This window comes from Tachyglossus aculeatus, chromosome 19, assembly GCF_015852505.1.
Source record: "Tachyglossus aculeatus isolate mTacAcu1 chromosome 19, mTacAcu1.pri, whole genome shotgun sequence".
NCBI lineage: Eukaryota > Metazoa > Chordata > Mammalia > Monotremata > Tachyglossidae > Tachyglossus > Tachyglossus aculeatus.
In genome coordinates, this window is record NC_052084.1 from 23,266,517 (window position 1) to 23,291,024 (window position 24,508).

At 46.3% G+C, this 24,508-nt stretch overlaps 1 pseudogene; it reads left to right on the forward strand.

Moving 5' to 3' along the window:
* The first annotated feature begins 14,143 nt into the window (after nt 1–14,143).
* LOC119940814 lies at nt 14,144–15,081 on the forward strand (annotated as a pseudogene).
* Nucleotides 15,082–24,508: the final 9,427 nt, after the last annotated feature.

The window sequence follows — 24,508 nt, forward strand, 5'->3', positions numbered from 1 at the left end:
CCTCACTGTGCCTCATTGTTGTCTGTCCCGCTGTCGACCCCTGACCCACGTTCTATCTCTGGCCTGGAATGCCCTCCCTCCTCACATCCACCAAACTAGCTCTCTTCCCCTCCTCAAAGCTCTACTGAGAGCTCACCTCCTCCAGGAGGCCTTCCCAGACTGAGACCCCCTTTTCCTCTGCTCCTCCTCCCCTCCCCAACGACCCTACTTCCTCTCTTTGCTCTATCCCCTACCCTGCCCTTCAGCACTTGTGTATATTTTTACATATTTATTTCTCTACTTCATTAGTGATGTGCATATATCTACAATTCTATTTATCTACTTTAATGCTATTGATGCCTGTCTACTTGTTTTGTTTTGTTGTCTGTCTCCCCCTTCTAGACTGTGAGCCTGTTATTAGGTAGGGATTATCTCTATCTGTTGCCGAATTGTATTTTCCAAGCGCTTAGTACCGTGCTCCGCACATTTAGCCCTCAATAAATATGATTAAATGAATGAATGAATGAACCTTATCCCCATTTTACTCTATCATCCTTACTGTCCTGAGCAGGGTCCCAATAATAAAAATTATTATTAATAGTAATAATAATATGTGTGGTACTTGTTAAGCCTGTACTAGTTTCCTGACACTGTACTAAGTGCTTGGGGAGATACGAGGCAAGCAATCCAGTTGGGCACAGTGCCAGCCCCACATAGGACTTTTAGTCTTCATCCCATTTTACAGATTAGGTAACTGAAATTCTGAGAAGTTAAGCGACTTGCCCAGGGTCACACAGCAGACAGGTGGCCGAGCTGGAATTAGAATCCAGGTGTTTCTGACCTGTCATGCTTGTGCTCTGTCCCCTTTGATCCAAGGAGACACCCTGATGGCTGCTAAGTCTCTGAGCACCCCACCTCCACCCTTTATCCAAATGATCTTATCTTCAGAGTAGCTTCGCCTGGTGGAAAAAGCATGGCCTGAGAATCAGAGGACACAAGTTCTATTCCATGCTCCGATACCTACCTGCTGTGCGACCTTGGGCCAGTCACTTACATTGTCTGTGCAACAGTTCCCTCATCTGCAAAATGGGGATTCAATTTTTTATCTCCCTCCCATTTGGATTGTGAGTCCCAAGTGGGACCTAAGTACCATATATCCACCTCATCGCTTAGTACAGTGCTTGGCACATAGTAAGAGCTTGACAAAAGCACATTTATTATTCAGCCAGGGTTCTCAGTAAATACTATCTCTACTCCACCATCAGACAGGTTCTCCGTGCTGAACCTAAAGATCGCGCTGGGATAATCAGACGTCCGTTTGCCCACGGGGAGTGTCCGCCATAAATCCATGAAGTCATCTCAAGGACTGGGTCCTCACGCAGTCGTGTCAAAGATATCGGATACTTGGCCTGGAGTGGAGAACTTTTGGCAATCTCAAAATGCCTCTGCCCACCTAATCTGGACCAAGAGACGACACTCCCTCTGTTCCCCTCCAATAAATCAGAGTTGTCTTCCTCTCCCAGACTGAGCCCCCTCCTTCCTCTCCCCCTCCACCCTTTCTCCATCCATTTCGCGGTGATATCCAGCAGGAGTCGCAGGTCGGCCAAGAGGAATCACCCGCAAGTGACTGAGTTCATCCTCCTGGGGCTCACGGACGATCCGGACTTGCAGACTGTGATTCTCCTTTACATGTCTGTCACTTACATACTGAGCGTCACCGGCAACCTGACCATCGTCACCCTCACCCTGTTGGACTCCCACCTCCACACCCCCATGGACTTTTTCCTGCGCTGTTTCTTCTTTCTGGAGATCTGCTTCACCTCTGCCTGTATTCCCAGATTCCCGGCTACCATTGTCACCACGGATAGGACGATTTCCTACAACTGCTGTGCAACTCAGCTATTTTTCGTCATCCTCTTAGGAGTGACAGAGTTTTTCCTCCTGGCCGCCATGTCCTACGACTACTATGTCGACATCTGCTGGACTCTGCACTACACGACCGTCATGTGCCAGAGTGTCTGCACCCTACTGGTCCTCTGCTCCTGGCTAACTGGGTTCCCGATCATCCTTCCTCTTATTATCCTTGACCTCCAACTGGACTTCTGTGGCTCGGTAGACTTTGACCATGTCTTCTGTGACAGTTCCCCTCTGCTCCTGCTCTCCTGCTCGGACATCTGGTTCCTGTAGCTGATGACTTTCGTCTTTGCAGTGGGGACACTCCTCTTCACCTTGGGCGTTAGTGACTATGTCCTATATGGCCATCGCTCGCATACTGAGACTTCCCTCAACTCAGCAGAGTAAAAAATCTTTTCCACTTGCTCCTCCCACATGGTCGTGGTCTCCATCACATACAGGAGCTGCATCTTTATGTACATCAAACCATTAGCTAAGGACGCAGTAGACCTGACCCAGGGGGTGGCGGTGCTCAATACCTCCATGGCCCCCGTGTTGAACCCCTTCACCTACATCCTGAGGAAGCAGCAGATCAAGCAGGCCTTCAAGGACCTGGAGCAAAGGGTTGGATTTTCCTCCAGGAGGTGAAGGCTACTCAGTGATGAAATCCAACAGGAAAAGCTGCAGGAGAGGAAGAGACTCGACCACAGGGACTCAGTGCATGATTATTAGCCTAATGCCTCATCTACCGCTCAATAAACAGGTCCTGATGGTTATCCGTCCCTCTTTGCACCCACGCACCCACCTTCCTGAAACTTTCTCCCCTGGCCAGGTCTCCCTGTTTCAAAAGCCCTTCTGCCCTCGACCACGCACCGGAGAACTTAGCGTTTTCCCTCTACATAATAGAAACTTTCCGAGATTTACTCAACAGATCTGTACTGAAGCCAATAGAAATCCTCAGGTGTAATGGGTTTTTGTACATCTCCTTCCATATCCAAGCTAAATGAGTCCCTCCAACTGGAGGAGTGTCGTCATTAGTCATTGCGTGGAGGGGAGGTAAAAGGCTCACCACCTTTTACTCCCATTTTCTCACTCTCCTCTCTCACTCCCTAACCCATTCCCATCCTCTCGCTCGACCCCTCACATCTATCCTCAGCACTTACTCATATGTGGCTTAGTGGAAACAGCCCGGGCTTGGGAGTCAGAGGACGTGGATTTTAATCCCTGCTCTGCCACTTGACTGCTGTGTGACTTTGGGCAAGTCACTTAACTTTTCTGGGCCTCAGTAACCCCATCTGGAAAATGGGGATTAGGACTGTGAACCCCACGTGGGACAACCTGAAGACCTAGAGTCTATCCCAGTTCTTAGAACAGTGCTTGACACGTAATAAGTGCTTAACAAATACTATTATTATTGTTATTATATGTGTCTATTGTACTCTAATTGTACTGATGTAATCCAATTTGGACAGACATACCAATCTATCCTGTTCATTTGTCTCTCTATCTGATCCCTTTTCTTACTCCGGCTCCTACTCCTTGGAAATCATCTCTAACTGTCTCCCCCATTCGATTGGAAACTTCTGAATGATAGGAACCATGTAAGTTTCATCAGTTGTGCTCTGCCAAACACTTACTAAGCTACCTAGGACTCAATAGGCAGTCAATAGATTCCATTTGGTTGATTGCTGGATTGCTTAACACTCAGTACGCCCTCAATAAATACCATCAAATTGATTGATAGATTGTTTTGCACTAAGCAGATGCTCAATAAATGCCATTTAATTGACTGATGGATGACTTTGCAAACAATAGACTTTCAAAAATTACCCTGGGATCAATTTGCAGATTACTTTGCAATCAGTAGGTGCTCAATAAAACTATTAATTGACTAAGGGTGTGACTGATTGATTCATTAATTGAAAGACCTGGAATTCCATTTGGTTTGGGGAAAATATGTTGTTATAAAACTAGAGGTTCTAGGAAGGGGTTGAAGTTTCATGGAGAGCCACAGGGAGCACTGGAATTAGGAAACAGCACGGGACAACCAGCTGGGAGAATTAGCATGCCGCAGGGGATAGAGCACAAATCTGGGGTCAGAAGGTCATGGGTTCTAATCCTGGCTCTGCCACTAGTCTGCTGTCTGTCCTTGGGCAAGCCACTTCATTTATCTGTGCCTCAGTTACCTCATCTGTAAAATGGGGATTGAAGCTGTGAGCCACATGTGGGATAGGGACTGTGTCCAATCTGATTTGCTTGCATCCCCCCCCCCAGCGTTTAGTACAGTACATGGCACATAGTAGGTGCTCAACAAATACCATTATTAAATACCATTATTAGCACCTGGTCTGCCATCCTTGTCGTTCCCGGAAATGTTACCAAGTAGAGAGGGATAGGTGAAAAACGGGTGCAAATACAAACACAAGGGTCACGCAAAATGGAGGGGGAGAAGACGAATTAAGGGTTTAGTCAGGGAAGGCTTCTTGGAGGAGATGTGCCTTCTACAAAGCTTTGAAGGTGGGGAGAGTGATCATCTGTCGAATATGAAGACGAACAGCGTTCCAGACCAGAAGCTGGACATTGGCGAGAGGTCGGCAAATTAGTAATTCCATCTGTGCTAAAGTGCTGTGGGCCGGAGTATGAGACAGTGTACAGAGATGCACAGGAAGACAACTAGGGTGTTGGAAATTAATCAGGGACGTTTTGCAGAGAACAGGAACATGGTCAGGTGTCCAGTTATAGGGAAGCAGCATGGCACAGTGGCTAAGGCATGGGCCTGAGAGTCAGAAGGTTATGGGCTCTAAAGTTCCACTTGTCTGCTGTGTGCCCTTGCGCAAGTCACTTAACTGCTATGAGCTTCAGTTACCTCATTTGTAAAATGGGGATTAAGACTGTGAGCCCCACGTCGACAGGGACTGTGTCCAACTGATTTGCTTGTATTCACTCCTGGGTTTGGTACAGCGCCTATGCATAGTAAGTGCTTAAAAATACTATTATTATTATTTAAATTCCAGGATGTCTACCCCAGTTAATTTTCTTTTTCCTAGGTGACATCATCCCTACTCTCTTTTCAGCATTTTTGTACTCACCTCTTCTCATTGCACTTTAGTACATATCATATTACCTACTCTACTATAAGAGGACTTTCTTTATTTATAAATTATTTTTGTGCTTATCTCCTCTGCTAAACTGTAAGCTCCTTGTGGGTAAGGATTGTGGTTTTTTTCTATTATATGCTTACAAACATTCAGTAGAGTGATCCAGACAAAATAAACTCTCAGTCAATACTTTGATAGACTGTAATCTATTTGAGGGTGGCAATTAGAATACATGTATTCTACCTCTATTGCACTATCCCAAGTGGTCAATACAACTCTCTGTACACAGTAAGTGTTCAGTGCATTCCATTGATTGAATAACTGCAAACTGCTGCTACCCTGTGGGGAGATTTGATGTAAAAGAGTTCTCAGTGACTGGGCACTGGATTCTTTACAACTCTATAACAGTGAAATATTATTATTATTAATAATAATAATAACAATAGTGGTATTTGCTATTTGGTATTTGATTATTAGGTATTTAATATTGAGAAGCAGCATGACGTGGTGGATAGAGGACAGGCCTGAGTCAGAAGGACCTGGTTTCAAATCCTGGATGCACCAAATGTTTGCTGTGTGGCCTTGGGCAAGTCACTTCACCTCTGGGCCTCAGTTACCTCATTTGTGAAATGGGGATTGAGACTGTGAGCCCCACGTGCGACAGGTACTGTGTCCAACTTGATTTGCTTGTAGCCACTTCAGGGCTTAATACAGTGCTTGTCATGAATACCATTAATATTATTATATATATTATTATATATTATATATAATATTATTATCATTGTTAAGGCGTTACTATGTGCCAAGTACTGTGCTAAGTACAGGGATAGATACAAAATAATCAAAACATGGGGCTCACAGTCTAAATAGGGGGAAGAACAGGTATTGAATACCCATTTTGCAGATGAGGGGCTAAACCACAAATAATTTAAGCGACTTGTCCAAGGTCACCCAGCAGACAAAGGATTAAAACCCATGTCTTCTGACTCTGAAGCTCGTGCTCTTTGATCTAGGCCTTGCTGCTTCTTGAAAGCAATCCCTCTGGAATGATCAAACCCACTCAGGAGGAGTTCATCATTCCATTGTTGTGTCAGAGGTAGGCAAATCAAGTCCTCTCCTGAGATATAATCTTTGAGAAATGACTAATGAGGCACTAGAGAATGATTAATAAACTTGGAACCTAAATCTCTGTAGGGGTGGGGTGGGGACAAAGTTCCTCGGAGCATGGAGACTACCCTCGAGCCAGCCCCACAGCTACCCAGAGAACAAGAACTTCCACCAATCCTAATTCATAGTTTCTGTTGTAAACTCAGACTGGGGAGCTTCAGGCCCTGGGGGATTCCTTTGTCTGGATAAGGTTCTCCTGAGAGAATACAGCACAGATCTACTGAGAAACCACAGCTCAGAACCCTGTGTTAAACCATCTGTATATCCTTGTTCCTTGTAGGAAAAGGATTGTGATTTTTACAGCTTTTATACAGGCCTTCACCCTTGTCCTCATCTGTCCCACCACCAACACACTTCTTTCATTCTGGAACTCTCCCTTTTCACATCTGGCACACCACTCCCCATCATCAAAACCCTTCTGAAATCACATCTTCTCCAGGAAGATTGATCACTGATATCCCCACTTTAAATCCCCCACAACCGACATTTCAGTACCTCTGTCCCACATACATATTTGGGTACTCACCATCGGTACTACTACCACTACTACTACTACTACTACTACTACTACTACTAATAATAATAATAATAATAATAATATTTGTTAAACACTTACCATGTGCCAGGCACTGTACTAAGCGCTGGGGTGGTTACAAGCAAATTGGGTTGGACACAGTCCCTGTCTCACATGGGGCTCACAGTCTCGCTCTCCATTTTAGAGATGAGGTAATTGAGGCACAGAGAAGTGATGTTACATGCCGAAGGTCACACAGAAGACAAGTGGCATAGCCGGGATTAGAACCCATGACCTTCTGACTCCCAGGCTCATGCTCTATCCATTAAGCTATGCTACATCTATGTTCATATCTCACGCACTCTATTAAGTGTATATAACTCATGTACAAATTCACTTTCCTTCTTCCTCCTAATTGATGACACTGTTTATTCTCCCGCAGTAAGCTCTTTAAGGGCAGGGATCATATCTGCTCATTCCACTAAGTCTCTCTTTCCAAGCACAGTGCTCTACACATTGTAGGTGCTCAATAATTTGATTGATTGGATGGTTGGTTGGTGGTCCACCTTCCAGAGGAGCAGGGGAAGGTGTTATATTAAGTGGACTTTGTCCTGAAAAGAGGGTTTATGAAACATTTTCATTACCTTCATAAATATCTCTGCCTCTCTCCCAAAGCAAAGTTCTTGGGTTATTTTCTTTGTTGAGGCATGAATTTTTTGAGTTTTGATTTGCAGCTCTAGTACAAGTTTGGAGGTGGTCACGAGAAGCCATAGTTCATCCTTTTGGAGCAGATAATGACCCTCAGCAATGTATTCTGATCGTCCCCCTTTCTCCTCTTTACTTATGTGCTGAACTTCACCAGACACTTATCCATCTTCACCCTCTCTTTTCTTGACTCTTGTCTGTGCTTTCCCATGTACTTCTTCCTGCACACTCTCTCCTTCATGTCCTCCTGAATTCCCAGATTCCTAGCTGCAAACATCACTGGGGACAGGACCAATTCTTACAACAGTTGTGTAACACAGCTGTTCTTCTTTATCCTGCCAGAGGAGACCAAGTACTTCCTCCTGGCCGCCATATCCAGATTTTCCAGTCAATAGTATTGATTGATTAAGCTCCTACCAAATACTAGTACCTACCAAATGTTCGTAACACGTTTGCTCCCAGTACGTCAATTTCCACACTTATAAGGTGAGAGCAGTGATCTCAGCCCCAAGCTCACACCTATGTGTGACAGTGAAATGAGAACCCTCCATAGATCTCTAAAATCAGAGTAATAGATCAATAAATTAGTCAGTCAACCAATAGAATTGACTGGGTACTTACTGTATACAGGGCTCTGTATTAGTTCTTGGGAGAGTGCAGTAGAGTTAGCAGACATGTTCCCTGCCTTTAAGGAGCACACAGTCTAACAATTATTATTATTTATTGAGCATTCCTAAACAGTTGGGAGGATATTCAAGAATTAGTAGTCAATCAAGCAATAGCATTTATTGAATATTTACTATGTTTAAAGTATAGTACTAAGTACTTGGAAGAGAACAGTAGAGTTAGTAATAATAATAATGATAATTGTGGCATTTCTTAAGCTCTTACTATGTGCCAGGCACTGTACTAAACGCTGGAGTGGATACAGGCAAATGGGTTTGGTCACAGTCTCTGTTCTGCATGGGGCTCACAGCTTTAATCACCATTTTACAGATGAGGGGACTGAAGCACCGAAAATTGAAGTGACTTGTCCAAGGCCATACAGCAGACAAGTGGCAGAGTCGTGATTACAACCTTCTGACTCCCAGACTCGTGCCTCTATAAACTACACCATGCTGGGGAAGATGATCCATATCCTCAAAGAGCTTACAATCTAAAGGGGAGACAGAGAGTAAAATAAATTCCAGGTAGCAGGAAGCCACTGAGTATAACGTTATTGACATAAGTGGAGGTGATGAGTATGAAAATATTGAAATGTCAGTCCCCTACCCTCAACGATCTCACTTTCTTGAGAAGCAGCATGGCATAGGGAATAGGGAACAGGCTTGGGAGTCAGAATGTCATGGGTTTCAATCCTAGCTCCACCACTTGTTTCCTGTGTGACCTTGGGCAAGTCACTTCACCTCTCTGGGCCTGTGTCCAACCCAATTTGCTTGTATCCACCTTAGCACTTAGGACAGTGCCAGGCATGTAGTAAGCACTCAACAAATACAGTAATAATTATTATTGTAATAATAATAGTAATAATCATCTAGCAGAGGAGAGAGTTCCTGGTATAGAGCACGGACAGTTGAGCAGCTACTATGTGCAACAGTGGTGACTGCAATGCACTGAGCCCTCTCAGTCTCTCGCCCCTCCCCCCACCTCGGCCCTCCGCCCCTATTGCTCCAAAGAACGCATTGTCAGAGAGCTAGCAGGGAAAGCAGTTGCCACTTGTAGTCACGGAACAGAACATCTCCAGTCAACCATATATACTGAGCACTTACTGTGTGCAGAGCATGTCTGAAGCGCTTGGGAGAGTACAATATAACAATACAATAGGCACATTCCCTGACCACAACGAGCTTGCAGTCTAGAAGGGGTGACAGACATTAATATAAATAAATAAATTACAGATATGATGTTCAGTAAATTGCAGATGTCCAAGATCTCGTCATCTGCAGACACCCCTGAGCTTTCCCGATGTGGTCAGGCATCGCTGAGTGCATCACACAGTGGCCTTCCCTGACTAAGCCTTCATTTCCTCTTCTCCCACTCCCGTCTGCATCGCCCTGACTTGCTTCCTTTATTCATTGCCCTCCTTTCAGCTCCAAAGCATTTATGTACATGTCTGCCGTGTTATTTATTGATATTAATGGCTCTCTCCCCCTCTAGACTGTAAACTCGCTGTGGGCAGGAAATGTCTGTTTATTGCTATATTGTACTCTCCCAAGTGCTTAGTATAGTGCTCTGAATTCAATAAATATGATCAAATGAAATACAATTGAATAAATGAAGTAGGACTAAGGGCCGGAGGGATATTTTCCACTTTCTTGAGAACAGCAGGAGAAGAAAAGCCAAAGAGTAACCACAACAGCTGCTACAGCAGCACCCCAGTACAGCCATGACCACTTTCCCCCTACAGGTAGCCCAGAGAGCAGGGACCACTGGGTGATTAGCAGATTGGCGAAGCCAGCCCCAGCTTCAGGAAAGAACCCTTTAAGATTCCCATCACTCCTCCTTCGGGGCTTTTCCTGGCACTGTCTCTTTTCTACCCAAATTAAAATTATTTGCTCGGGGGGATGGAGAGCCGAGCTCATTAGTGCCTTGAAATAAGCATCTCCAGGGAATGTCTCCTTTATCTAAAGAGCCCTCCCCATCTGCATTGAGAAGAACTCATAAAAGGGGCTGAATTTTGTCCCTGTAAAATAAGGGCTGGGGGAGAGAGGAATAATGTCAACTCTCCTTTCTGTGAATGTTAGGAAGCAGCTTGCTCTCCAGTCTCAGCTATCCTGTCTTTCTTTCCCTCTAGAACAGAGCTTTCTCCAACTCCGCTGGTAGGCTGGCAGGAACGGTGTCGCCCAGGTCCCCGACTTATCTCCCCTTCACAAACCAATGGAAGTAGCAGCAGCAGAAGGAGGAGGATAAGCGAGATTCCGTCCTGCCTGGTGGGACACCACTAAAATGAGGAGATATTTGTACTGCCTAAATGGTATGAGATTCTTCCTGAAAACATGGAGAGGGTCGATTCGGATTTTCAAAGGAACAAACCGAATATTCAGGGTGAAAGCTCTGACCAGTACCATCGAAAGCACCCGAAACGTAAGGACACGCTCTGCCTTAAGTATCTCAATCCTCCCCAAATCTGATCTCTGATGGTTTTTCCTGTCCCATATCTGACCTTTCTGATTTGGGCTGGGAAGGAGATATCGACAATCAATCAATCAATCAATCGTATTTATTGAGCGCTTACTATGTGCAGAGCACTGTACTAAGCGCTTGGGAAGTACAAATTGGCAACACATAGAGACAGTCCCTACCCAACAGTGGGCTCACAGTCTAAAAGGGGGAGACAGAGAACAGAACCAAACATACCAACAAAATAAAATAAATAGGATAGAAATGTACAAGTAAAATAAATAAATAAATAAATAAATAGAGTAATAAATATGTACAACCATATATACATATATACAGGTGCTGTGGGGAAGGGAAGGAGGTAAGATGGGGGGATGGAGAGGGGGACGAGGGGGAGAGGAAAGAAGGGGCTCAGTCTGGGAAGGCCTCCTGGAGGAGGTGAGCTCTCAGCAGGGCCTTGAAGGGAGGAAGAGAGCTAGCTTGGCGGAGGGGCAGAGGGAGGGCATTCCAGGCCCGGGGGATGACGTGGGCCGGGGGTCGATGGCGGGACTCTCTCCTCGACCCCCTCCAGTCTGGCTTCCGTCCCCTTCATTCCACGGAAACTGCCCTCTCAAAGGTCACCAATGACCTCCTGCTTGCCAAATCCAACGGCTCATACTCTGTCCTAATCCTCCTCGACCTCTCAGCTGCCTTTGACACTGTGGACCACCCCCTTCTCCTCAACACGTTATCTGACCTTGGCTTCACAGACTCCGTCCTCTCCTGGTTCTCCTCTTATCTCTCCGGTCGTTCTTTCTCAGTCTCTTTTGCAGGCTCCTCCTCCCCCTCCCATCCTCTTACTGTGGGGGTTCCCCAAGGTTCAGTGCTTGGTCCCCTTCTGTTCTCAATCTACACTAACTCCCTTGGTGACCTCATTCGCTCCCACGGCTTCAACTATCATTTCTACGCTGATGACACCCAGATCTACATCTCTGCCCCTGCTCTCTCCCCCTCCCTCCAGGCTCGCATCTCCTCCTGCCTTCAGGACATCTCCATCTGGATGTCCGCCCGCCACCTAAAGCTCAACATGTCGAAGACTGAGCTCCTTGTCTTCCCTCCCAAACCTTGTCCTCTCCCTGACTTTCCCATCTCTGTTGACGGCACTACCATCCTTCCCGTCACACAAGCCCGCAACCTTGGTGTCATCCTCGACTCCGCTCTCTCATTCACCCCTCACATCCAAGCCGTCACCAAAACCTGCCGGTCTCAGCTCCGCAACATTGCCAAGATCCGCCCTTTCCTCTCCATCCAAACCGCTACCCTGCTCATTCAAGCTCTCATCCTATCCCGTCTGGACTACTGCACTAGCCTTCTCTCTGATCTCCCATCCTCGTGTCTCTCTCCACTTCAATCCATACTTCATGCTGCTGCCCGGATTATCTTTGTCCAGAAACGCTCTGGACATATTACTCCCCTCCTCAAAAACCTCCAATGGCTACCGATCAATCTGCGCATCAGGCAGAAACTTCTCACCCTGGGCTTCAAGGCTGTCCATCACCTCGCCCCCTCCTACCTCACCTCCCTTCTCTCCTTCTACTGCCCAGCCCGCACCCTCCGCTCCTCCACCACTAATCTCCTCACTGTACCTCGCTCTCGCCTGTCCCGCCATCGACCCCCGGCCCACGTCATCCCCCGGGCCTGGAATGCCCTCCCTCTGCCCATCCGCCAAGCTAGCTCTCTTCCTCCCTTCAAGGCCCTGCTGAGAGCTCACCTCCTCCAGGAGGCCTTCCCAGACTGAGCCCCTTCTTTCCTCTCCCCCTCGTCCCCCTCTCCATCCCCCCGTCTTACCTCCTTCCCTTCCCCACAGCACCTGTATATATGTATATATGGTTGTACATATTTATTACTCTATTTATTTATTTATTTATTTATTTATTTATTTATTTATTTATTTTACTTGTACATTTCTATCCTACTTATTTTATTTTGTTGGTATGTTTGGTTCTGTTCTCTGTCTCCCCCTTTTAGACTGTGAGCCCACTGTTGGGTAGGGACTGTCTCTATGTGATGCCAATTTGTACTTCCCAAGCGCTTAGTACAGTGCTCTTCACATAGTAAGCGCTCAATAAATACGATTGATTGATTGATTGATTGATTGACAGGCGAGAACGAGGTACAGTGAGGAGATTAGCGGTGGAGGAGCGGAGGGTGCGGGCTGGGCAGTAGAAGAGGAGAAGGAAGGTGAGGTAGGAGGGGGCGAGGTGATGGAGAGCCTTGAAGCCCAGGGTGAGGAGTTTCTGCCTGATGCGCAGATTGATCGGTAGCCATTGGAGGTTTTTGAGGAGGGGAGTAATATGCCCAGAGCGTTTCTGGACAAAGATAATCCGGGCAGCAGCATGAAGTATGGATTGAAGTGGAGAGAGACACGAGGATGGGAGATCAGAGAGAAGGCTGGTGCAGTAGTCCAGACGAGATAGGATGAGAGCTTGAATGAGCAGGGTAGCGGTTTGGATGGAGAGGAAAGGGCGGATCTTGGCAATGTTGTGGAGCTGAGACCGGCAGGTTTTGGTGACGGCTTGGATGTGAGGGGTGAATGAGAGAGCGGAGTCGAGGATGACACCAAGGTTGCGGGCTTGTGTGACGGGAAGGATGGTAGTGCCGTCAACAGAGATGGGAAAGTCAGGGAGAGGACAAGGTTTGGGAGGGAAGACAAGGAGCTCAGTCTTCGACATGTTGAGCTTTAGGTGGCGGGCGGACATCCAGATGGAGATGTCCTGAAGGCAGGAGGAGATGCGAGCCTGGAGGGAGGGGGAGAGAGCAGGGGCAGAGATGTAGATCTGGGTGTCATCAGCGTAGAGATGATAGTTGAAGCCGTGGGAGCGAATGAGGTCACCAAGGGAGTGAGTGTAGATTGAGAACAGAAGGGGACCAAGCACTGAACCTTGGGGAACCCCCACAGTAAGAGGACAATTGGAAATGAATTGGCTAGTTTCATATTTTTGCTAGCTGGATCGATCTCTAAGGGGTTGGGATTGGCCCGTGTCTCAGGTGATCTGTTGCCCCTGGCAACTGTCTCCTTTTCACCAGGCAGATCCTGGTTTGCAGCCCTGCTAAGGGTCCATTTGATGGTTCTCAGCTCTGGAATACTTGGGTTCTAGCCCCAGCTCTGCCTGGACATGGCTGACGAGACAGATGACCTTCCCTGCCCCTGAGTTCAAAAATCTAGGTGAATTCCTCGATAACTAATTTTTACTGCGGATCTCTTCCATTAGATTGCAAACTCCCCACAGACAGGTTCTGTAGTCTATTGTGCTCTGTATACAGTAAGTACTCAATAAATACCACTGATTGATTGATTTTACTTCCCTAACAGCATATGAGAGTGTTGTGTACAGAAGAGGTACCCAGTAAACGCTGATAAGTATTGGTTTAATAAAGACAACCAGAGTGATTTAAATGATTTGGTCCAAAGACAGAAAGAGAAGCATTGCAACTGGTTTGTTGAGCTTCCCTTTTCAGCCTCTCTCCTCATTTAATCATATTAATTGATCTCTTACTGTTTGCAAAGTGCTATGCTAAGAGCTTGGGAGAGTATAATATAACAATAAACAGAAAAATTCCCTGACCAACTTCAGTTCTCCTTCCTCTCTCATCCTCAGGTGTGACCCCGGAGGAAATCCAGTCAGCCATGAGAAATCAGACCTTGGTGACAGAGTTCATCCTCCTAGGGCTGACGGACAATCCAGACTGGAAAATTGTCATCTTCTTATTCCTGCTACTCAGTTACCTGTTGAGCAATACTGGGAACCTGACCATTCTCACCCTCACCCTACTGGACTCCCACCTCCGCACTCCAATGTACTTCTTCCTCCAGAATTTCTCCTTCCTAGAAATTTCGTTTACGTCAGTCACAATTCCCAAACTGCTGGTGGGTATTTCGACCGGGGACAGGACCATTTCCTATAATGCTTGTTTCACTCAGTGTTCTTCTTCATCTTCCTGGGGGCGACGGAGTTCTTCCTCCTGGCTGCCATGTCCTATGACCGCTTTGTCGCCATCTGCTGCCCACTACACTACTTGACCATCATGAGCCGGAGAGTCTGCATCCTGTTGGTCCTCTGCTCCTGGCTGGTTGGCTTCCTGATCATCTTTCCGGGCCTCATCCTGGGTCTCCAGCTGGACTTCTGTGACTCGAACGTCATCAACCATTTCACCTGTGACACTGCGCCCATGCTGGAAATCTCATGCACCGACACACAATTGTTAGAGCAGATGAATTTTATATTAGCAGTAGGGACACTCCTGGTCACTCTGGCACTAGTCACCGTGTCCTACACGGCCATCATCCGCACCATCCTGAGATTGCCCTCCACCCAGCAAAGAAAAAAAGCCTTTTCCACCTGTTCCTCCCACATGATCGTCATCTCCCTCTCTTACGGCAGCTGCATATTCATGTACATCAAGCCATCCCCCAAGGAAGGTTTAGACTTCAACAAGATGGTGGCAGTGCTAAACACCTCCGTGGCCCCCAAGCTGAATCCCTTTATCTACACCCTACGAAACCAGCAGGTGAAGCAGGCCATCAAGGACGTAGCCAAGAGGGTGACTTTCTTTAAGAAGAAATAAGAAGCTTTGGACCCTTGTTTGTGATTCTGTATCAGAAAACGAAATTGAATAGCCAAACTTTCCTTAGTGAAGACAGATTTACAACTCCCCTCTCGGGTCTTCTTTTCTTTTTCCATTTCCACTCCCAAGTCTGAGCTGCCCGCCACTTTCTCCACTAGACCTTCCCCAACCCTTTTTGCAACAACTTTAGAGCTAGTTGTGATCGTATGAGCACTAGAATAATAATTGCGGTATTTGTGAAGTGCTTACTATGTGTCAGGTACTGTATTAAGCACTTGGGGTGTATACAAGCAAATCGGGTTGGACAGAGTCTCTGTTTGGCATGGTGTTCAGAATAGTAGTAGTAGTAGTAGTAGTAGTAGTAATAATAGTAGTAGTAGTAGTAGTAGTAGTAGTAGTAGTAGTAGTAGTAGTGGTAGTAGAACTTTCCCGTCACTGTAAACAGCACCACCATCCTTCCTGTCTCATAAATCCATTACCTTGGCGTTATTCTTGACTCCTCTCTCTCATTCAACCCACAAATTCGATCTAAAATCCTCCCTTTCCTCTCCATCCATACTGCTAACACGTTTATACAATCACTCATTATATCCTGCCTGGATTACTGCATCAATCTCTCCATGCTGACCTCCAGCCTCCTATCTCTCACCACTCCAGTCCATTCTTCACTCTGCTGCCCGGATCATTTTTCTACCAAAACATTCCGAACACGTCACCCTTCTCCTCAAAGAACTCCGATGGTTGCTCATCCAATTCGGTATCAAACAAAAATTTGTCTCCATTGGCTTTAAAGCACTCCATCACCGTGCCCCCTCCTACCTCCTACCTCATCTCACTTCTCTCTTACAATCCAGCCAGCGCACTTCATTCCAGGGCTAACCTTCTCACTGTGCCTTGATCTCGCCTGCCTCGCCGCTGACCCCTGGCCCACATCTGGCCTCTGGTTTGGAACGCCCTCCCTCCTTAAATCCTCCAGACAATTACTCTCCCCCAACCTCTTCAAAATCTTACTGAAGGCACGTATCCTCCAAGAGGTCTTCCCAGACTAAGTCTCACTTTTCCTCATGTTCCATTCCCTTTGCTATTCCACCCTCTCCCAGCCCCACAGCACTTATTTATATATCTGGGGGGTTTTTTGTATGCTAATTCAAGCTCTCATCCTATCCCGTCTGGACTACTGCACTAGCCTTCTCTCTGATCTCCCATCCTCGTGTCTCTCTCCACTTCAATCCATACTTCATGCTGCTGCCCGGATTATCTTTGTCCAGAAACGCTCTGGACATATCACTCCCCTCCTCAAAAACCTCCAATGGCTACCAATCAATCTGCGCATCAGGCAGAAACTCCTCACCCTGGGCTTCAAGGCTCTCCATCACCTCGCCCCCTCCTACCTCACCTCCCTTCTCTCCTTCTACTGCCCAGCCCGCACCCTCCGCTCCTCCACCACTAATCTCCTCACTGTACCTCGCTCTCGCCTGTCCCGCCATCGACCCCCGGCCCACGTCATCCCCCGGGCCTGGAATGCCCTCCCTCTGCCCATCCGCCAAGCTAGCTCTCTTCCTTCCTTCAAGGCCCTGCTGAGAGCTCACCTCCTCCAGGAGGCCTTCCCAGACTGAGCCCCTTCTTTCCTCTCCCCCCCCGTCCCCCTCTCCATCCCCCCGCCTTACCGCCTTCCCCTCCCCACAGCACCTGTATATATGTATATATGGTTGTACATATTTATTACTCTGTTTATTTATTTATTTATTTATTTTACTTGTACATTTCTATCCTACTTATTTTATTTTGTTGGTATGTTTGGTTCTGTTCTCTGTCTCCCCCTTTTAGACTGTGAGCCCACTATCGGGTAGGGACTGTCTCTATGTGATGCCAATTTGTACTTCCCAAGCGCTTAGTACAGTGCTCTGCACATAGTAAGCGCTCAATAAATACGATTGATTGATTGATTGATTGATGTCTGCTTGACACATGTCTACATGCTTTGTTTTGTTGTCTGTCTCCCCCTTCTACACTGTGAGCCCGTTGTTGGGTAGGGACCATCTTTATATGTTGCCGACTTGTACTTCCCAAGCGCTTAGTACAGTGGTCTGCACACAGTAAACGCTCAATAAATACGATTGAATGAATGAATGAATGTTTATTTGTATTGATGTCTGTCTCCCCCCACCTCAGACTGCGAACTCACTTTGGGCTCACTGTGGGCTCATTGTCACTCTTTATTGTTGTATTGTACTTTCCCAAACGCTTAGTATAGTGCTCTGTGCCCAGTACGATTGAACAAATGAATGAATAAATAAATATATAAATAGTAGTAGTAGTAATAGTGATTCTCTCTCTCTCCTATCTTCAGTCCATATTTCACTCTGTCGCCCGGATCATTTTTCTTTAAAAAATGCTCAATCTATATATCCCCTCTCCTCAAAACCTCCAGGCTTTGACCTCCTATCTGTGAATCAAATGGAAAAACTAAACTATTGGCTTTAAGGCACTTAATCAACTCTCCTCCTTCTACCTTACCTCCCTCATCTCCTACTGCAACCCACACACTTAATTTCTTTAATACCAGCCTACTCATTGTACCTCAAGCCCTTCTTTTTCACCACAGACCTCTTGCCCACATCCTCCCTCTGCCTTGGAATTCTCTCCCCCTTCATATCTGACAGGCCACCACTATCTCCACTTCATTTATTCATTCATTGATTCATTCATTCATTCAGTCGTATTTAATGAAATCTTAATGTTTGCAGAGCCCTGTATTAAGCTCTTGGGAGAGTACAATGTAAAAAATAAACTGGCACATTCCCTGCCTACAAAGAGTTTACAGTCTAGAGGGGGAGGCAGACTTCGATATGAATAAATTACTGATCTGTACCTGAATTCTGTGGGGCTGGGATGGGCATGAATAAACCCCACACTTTTAGACTGTGAGCCCACTGTTGGGTAGGGACTGTCTCTATGTGATGCCAATTTGTACTTCCCAAGCGCTTAGTACAGTGCTCTGCACATAGTAAGCGCTCAATAAATACGATCGATTGAATAAAGGGATCAAGTCAGGGAGAAGCAGAAAGGACTGAGAGAAGAGGAAAGGCGGACTTAGTTAGGGAAGGCCTCTTGGAGGAGTGTGCCTTCAAAGCCCTACGAAATCGTATCTCCTCCAAAATCCCTTCCTTATGTGTCAACTAAGACTTGGATCTGTACACCATAAGCACTTTGATATTCATCCCTCTTTCAGTGCCACAGCACTCATGTACATAACCATCTGGAATTTATCTTAGCATCTGTCTCCCTCTTTAGACTGTAAGCTCCTTGTTGGCAAGGATCATGACTATCTACTCTACTATATTGTCATCTCCCAAGCGCATTGTACAGTGCTTTGCACACAGGAAGTGTTCAATAAGTACCATTGACTGAGTGATTGATTGATTGATAATTGTAGCAGCAATAAATGTAATAAAAGCCAAGCAGCAGTATAGTAGCAGGAGTAGTAATACTAATAGAAGAAGTCATAGTACATATAGTATTAATAGTAGCCACAGACATAATAGCGGGAGTAGTAGAATGAATGAAAGATTATTAATTAATTATTATGGTATTTGTTGAGCTCTTACTATGTACCAGGCATAGTTATAAGCGCTGGGGTAGATACAAGATATTCGGTTTGGGCACAGTCCCTGTCCTACATAGGGCTCACAGTCTTAATCCCTATTTTACAGATGAGGGACTGAAGCACAGAGAAGTGAAGTGACTTGCCAAAGGTCAAACAGTAGGCATGTGGTGGAGCGGGGAGTCTCACTGATCACTCAGAATATGTTCTGATCACTCCATTTATAAATATATTTTATTTGTATCTCGCCCATTAGAGTGGACGCTCCTAGTAGGCTGAGAATGTGCCACATGTTTCTCACCAACCCATTTCTACTCAAATCAAATGAGAACTCCTCTCTGTTGGCTTTAGGCTGTCATCCTACAATCTCCCCGATACCAATCTAATCTCTTCTCCCAAGGCTTTTACCCAGACTGTGGCCTTTCCTCCTCCCAAGCCAACCTTCCAAATGTACCTCGCTGGCAATCCTGCAGTATTCCATATCCTACTCCCTTTCCGCTCCAGGAAAACACCCTGTCATCCTTCAGCCAGAACACATCTGAACACTCCTTCAGAGCCAAATGCAACTTCCTCCAGGAAGGCTTCCTCGGTTGATAGCCCCCTTTCCTGGTTGGGATGTCCCATTAGCCACTTTCACTATCTTGTGCATTTCTTCTTTTTTAGTCGTGTACTTGTAAGTTTTGTGAGTGTGACTGGTTTGTATTTGAATGACTTGCCCGAGGTGATCAAAAGACCCGTGACAAAACTGGGGAAAAAACCCCCAGATAATTGACTGTCTTCTCCACCTATGACAGCCAAGATAACTCCTTCTCCTCCAAACCATTTTTCAACTCCCACCTCCACCATGATGGATCCCAGATAAAGGTAAAATGGGGTTAAGTAACCTCTAGGGCCCGCGGATTGTAGTCAATCTCTTTTCTTATGGCATTTGATGAGCACTTACTATGTGTGAAGTAGTCAGTAAGTCAGTCAGTTGTATTTATCGAGCACTTATTGTGCACGGAGCACAGCGCTTGGGAGAGTACAATACAACAATAAGCAGACACATTCCCTGCCCACTATGAGGTTACAATCTGGAGTGGTAGAGGGTCATTAATAAATTAAAAAAACACTGTTCTAAGCACTGGGACAGATACTAGTTTAACAGGTCCCTGTCCCACATGGGGCTTACATAAATTAGAGGGAAGAGGTTAATCCTGATCAGTGTCAAGTGATTATCTCAATTGATGTTAGCAGAATTCGTGATTCTGCCTTGGTGGAACAGTGCTGCCTTCTTCGTTTCTGTAACAGGAAAGAGTAACTGCTCTGCGAAGAGAATGATGATATGATGATATCTTCACAGCAAAAGTGAACTCAACTTTGAAAAAACCCAAATGTAATTACTGTATCTGTTTTTAATATCTTCTTCATGTCTTCAAACTTGAGGGCTGCTGGGAGTGATCAGAGCTGATCCTACGTAATGAACGATCCTAGGCCGCCATGAATCTCTTTCTCCAGTCACCCAGAGGCCATGGAAAAAGCAGTAGGGAATGAGGAAGGGAAAGAAAAGAAAGTATGTCTGTGTATGTATGTATGAATGTATGTCTCACCTCATTACTCTCTTATACAGCCTGCACACTGCACACTTTACTCCTCTAATGCAAATGTACTCACTGTACTTCCATCTCGTCCATCTTGTTGCTGACCTCTCGTCCACGTCCTGTCTCTGTCCTGGAACGCTCTCCCTTTCCATAATCGACCGAAAATTACTGTTCCCACCTTCAAAGCTTTATTGAAGGCACATCTCCTCCAAGGGACCTTGCCTGAATAAACCCTCTTTTCCTCTTTTTCCCCTCCCTTCTGCGTTACCCTGACTTGCTCTTTTTATTCACCACACCCCGGCAAGCACCACAGCACAGTATATTTTATTTCACCACGCCCCGCCCAGCACCACAGCACAGCACGTATGTAAATATCTGGAATTTATTTATATTACTGTCCATCTCCCCCTCTAGACTGTAAGCTCGTTGTGAGCAAGGAAATGTGCCTGTTATATTGTTGTATTGTACTCTCCCAAGCACTTAGTGCAGTGTTCTGCTCTCAGTAAGTGCTCAATAGAAACGATTGTTCGATAGAGGTGGACATCTGTGTCTTCTGACTCTCAAGCCAGATATCTCTGCACCTTGGACAATTTCCACGTCCCCTGCTTCTATATCCAGCACTAGATGGTGCGGAATCAGAGGGACAGAAATATTCCAGTGATATTCTAGATAGTGACATGAAGATGTTCTTGTGATACTCTAGATAGCATTGCAGAAAGAAAGTGCTAGGTGTAGCCCAAAATTCTGACCCAAATCAGACCGTCACTTTGGAGCGTCCTATCACTGCTTACCATTGGAGAAAATGGAAGGAAAGGGAAAGGAGGGAAAACGTGTAGAAGAAGCGTGGCTTAGTGGGAAGAGCACGGGCTTGGAAGTCAGAGGTCGTGGGTTTGAATCCCTACTCCTCCACTTGTCAGATGGGTGACTTTGGACAAGTCACTTAACTTCTCTGTGCCTCAGTTACCTCATCTGTAAAGTGGGGATTAAGACTGTGAGCCCCATGTTGGACTACCTGATTACCTTGTAAGCTCCCTAGCGTTTACAGTGCTTTGCACATAGTAAGCGCTTAATAAATGCCATTATTATTATTATTATTATTATTATTATTATTATTATTATTATTATTATTATTATTACCCTAGCTCATAGAACAGTACTTGGCACATAGTAAGCATTTAACAAATACCACAATTATTATTATGTGCATTTTCCTGGAAATTCTCCTGGGGCTAATCTGAGCTCGGAAGCGCCCCCTCCTCACCCCCTACCCCAGGATAAACCCAGTGTCTCCGCCCCTTCCAGGGGAAGAACCTAACCAGGGGTCTCCAGGATGAGTCCCAGCAGCCCTCACCTCGCCTCTATGCTCTGAGCACCTGTTTCTGCTCTCTGTTCTCTTTCCCAAGGGCCCCAGTCTCTGTCGTCTGCCATCGTGGTTAATGGCTTAGATTCATTAGTCTTCTTAAGCACGGCTTCCCGCTGCTCAGCTGTGGCTCCTGGCCTCTGTTTCCCCAGAGCCCATCGCGAACAGAACAGATAAAGCCAGCCTGACTCTCGGCCTTCAGAGTCTCTCTCCTCCCTGCTCAATGAGTAGGAATCCTTCATTCAGATAAACCACAGTCCATCCCGATGATCCCAACAGCGGAAATATGGCCCCGAAAGCAACAGCCGGCAGAGCTTCCCAGGATCCTGGATGAGTTCTGGGAAAAACCAGGGGGAGTTCTCCCCTAGAAGAGCCTGGGAGAGAGTCCATCGCCCCACCCCCACCCCTACCACAGTGAGATTTTAGTTAGGTGAGGTAGAGGCTTCTTTGGTGTGTCCAAGAGGTGGAACTAGACTTTAACACAAAATTGTCTTCTGCTCCTGCATGCTGAGTCAAAGTCCCGAGAAAGCCATCAGGAGAGAGTGGGAAAATTGCGTGGTCTTTGTTTGACACGAGAAAGATTTTCCCTTTCCTCCACCTGCCATTCTGCAGGTAATAGATCTGAATGTTCTGTCGGTGCATTGATCAGCCAAACAGTAAATTAGTTGATCAATAGCACTAATTTTGAATCTACTCTCAAATAATCAATCGGGCCATAGAACTGACTAAGCACCTACGTGATTCGTGCAGAGCACGATTCTGAGCCCTTATGAGAGTAAAGCAGAGTTCGTAGATCCGGACCTGGGTGTCAGAAGGACCTGGGTCCTACCCGGCTCGGCCACTTCTTTGTTGTGTGTCCTTGGGCAAGGCATTTGACTTCTCTGTGCCTCAGGTACATCATCTGTAAAATGGGGATTAAGACTATGAGCTCCACTGGGACATGGACCGTGTCCAACCTGATTAGCTTGTATCTAATCACAGTGCCTGGCTCACGGTAAGTGTTTAAGAAATGCCATACAAAAAATCCCCGTCTTCACGGAATTAGCAGTCTAGAGTGCGAGATTTTAGGGGAGAGGGATTAATTCAGAGAAAAGTGTTGGTAAAGGAGAGATTGAAACCAAGGACACTAAGATCAGAAAAGAGGCTGATGGGATCGATAGTTTAAAGACACTCCCACCTCCTCTTTTTGGGCACTTCAATCATTCAGTCGTTGTTTTTGAGCGCTTACTGTGTTCAGAGCACTGTACTAAACGCTTGGAAAGTACAATTTGGCAACAAATAGAGACAATCCCTGCCCAACAACGAGCTCACAGGCTAGAACGGGGGAGACACAGCACTTGTGCATTGCAGCTAGTGCTGGCAAATGACAGTACCTTGTTAGGGGCACAGAATGTGTCTGTTATTGCTATAGTATACTCTCCCAAGCGCTTAATACAGTACTCTGCACACATTAAGCCCTCAATAAATACGACTGAATGAATGAACGACTGAATGAAAGATTGGAAAAAGCAGGGGTTCATTGCTCCTAGCCTCTCCACCTGGGTCACAGGCTGCTTCTGAGCCAGTACTCACTTCCTCTCTCCCTTCTACTGCATCAACAGGTCCAATTAACGAGAACAAGCAGCCATGGGAAACGGCACAGAGGTGACAGAGTTCATCTTAGTGGGACTCACAAGTGACCCCCAGCTGCAAGCTCCTCTCTTCTTCATCCTCTTCCTCTCTTACACATTAAGTATCACCAGGAATCTGATCATCGTCACCCTCACCTTCCTGGACTCCTGTCTCCGCACCCCCGTGTACTTCTTCCTGCGGAGTTTTCCTTGCTGGAGATTGCCTTCACGTCCGCCTGCATTCCCAGATTCTTGGTCATCGTCGTCACCGGAGACAGAATCATATTCTTTTCCAACTATTTCACTCAGCTGTCCTTCAATATCTTCCTGGGGGTGACGGAGTTCTTCTTCCTGGCCACTATATCCTACAACCGCTACGTGCCATCTGCCGGCCCTTGCACTACACGACAGTCATGAGCGGGGCTTCTGCTCCCTGCTGGTCCTCTGCTCCTGGCTGGATGGTTTTCTGGTCGTCTTTCTGCCAATCGTCTTTAGCCTCCAGCAGGATTTCTGCTCCTCCAATATCATCAACAATCTGTGACTCTTCTCCCATGCTACAGCTGTCCAGCTCAGACACACGGTTCTTGGAGCTAATGGCTTTCCTCTTGGCCTAGGGGACCCTGCTGGTCACCCTGGCTTTAGTGACTGCGTCCTACACAGTCATCACCCGCGCCATCCTGAGACTGCCCTCCTACAAGCAAAGGAGAAAGGCCTTTTTCACTTGCTCCTCCCACATAGTCGAGATCTCCATCTCCTACGGCAGCTGCATCTTCATGTAAGTCAACCCATCCCCCAAGGCAGGAGTCCCCTTCAACAAGGGGGTGGCAGTGCTCAACACCTCCGTGGCCCGCATGCTGAACCCCTTCATCTACACTTTGAGGAATGAGCAGGTCAGGCAGCCCTAAGGGACCTGATGTACCCTGTTCAGTGCTTCTTAAAGAAGGGAGGGATGACAGTGATGATATTTATTAATTGCTTCCTAAATATGGTGTACTAAGCATGTGGGAAAATACAGCAGAAGTTCAGGGCATATTCCCTGTCCTCCAGGAACTTCCACTTTCATGGAGGAAAGGGAAGCAGTCTTTAATACACAGGGACAGTATATTCCCTACAATGCCTAAAATACAACTTAAATCATTTGTACCTGTTTAATGAATACGACTGATTCAGAACTAACAAATGTCTTTATGACCTCAAGAGAAATCGCTCTGTCTAGGGGAATCACTACCTAATATTTCTGAGAAGCAGCATGGCTTAGTGGAAGGAACATAGG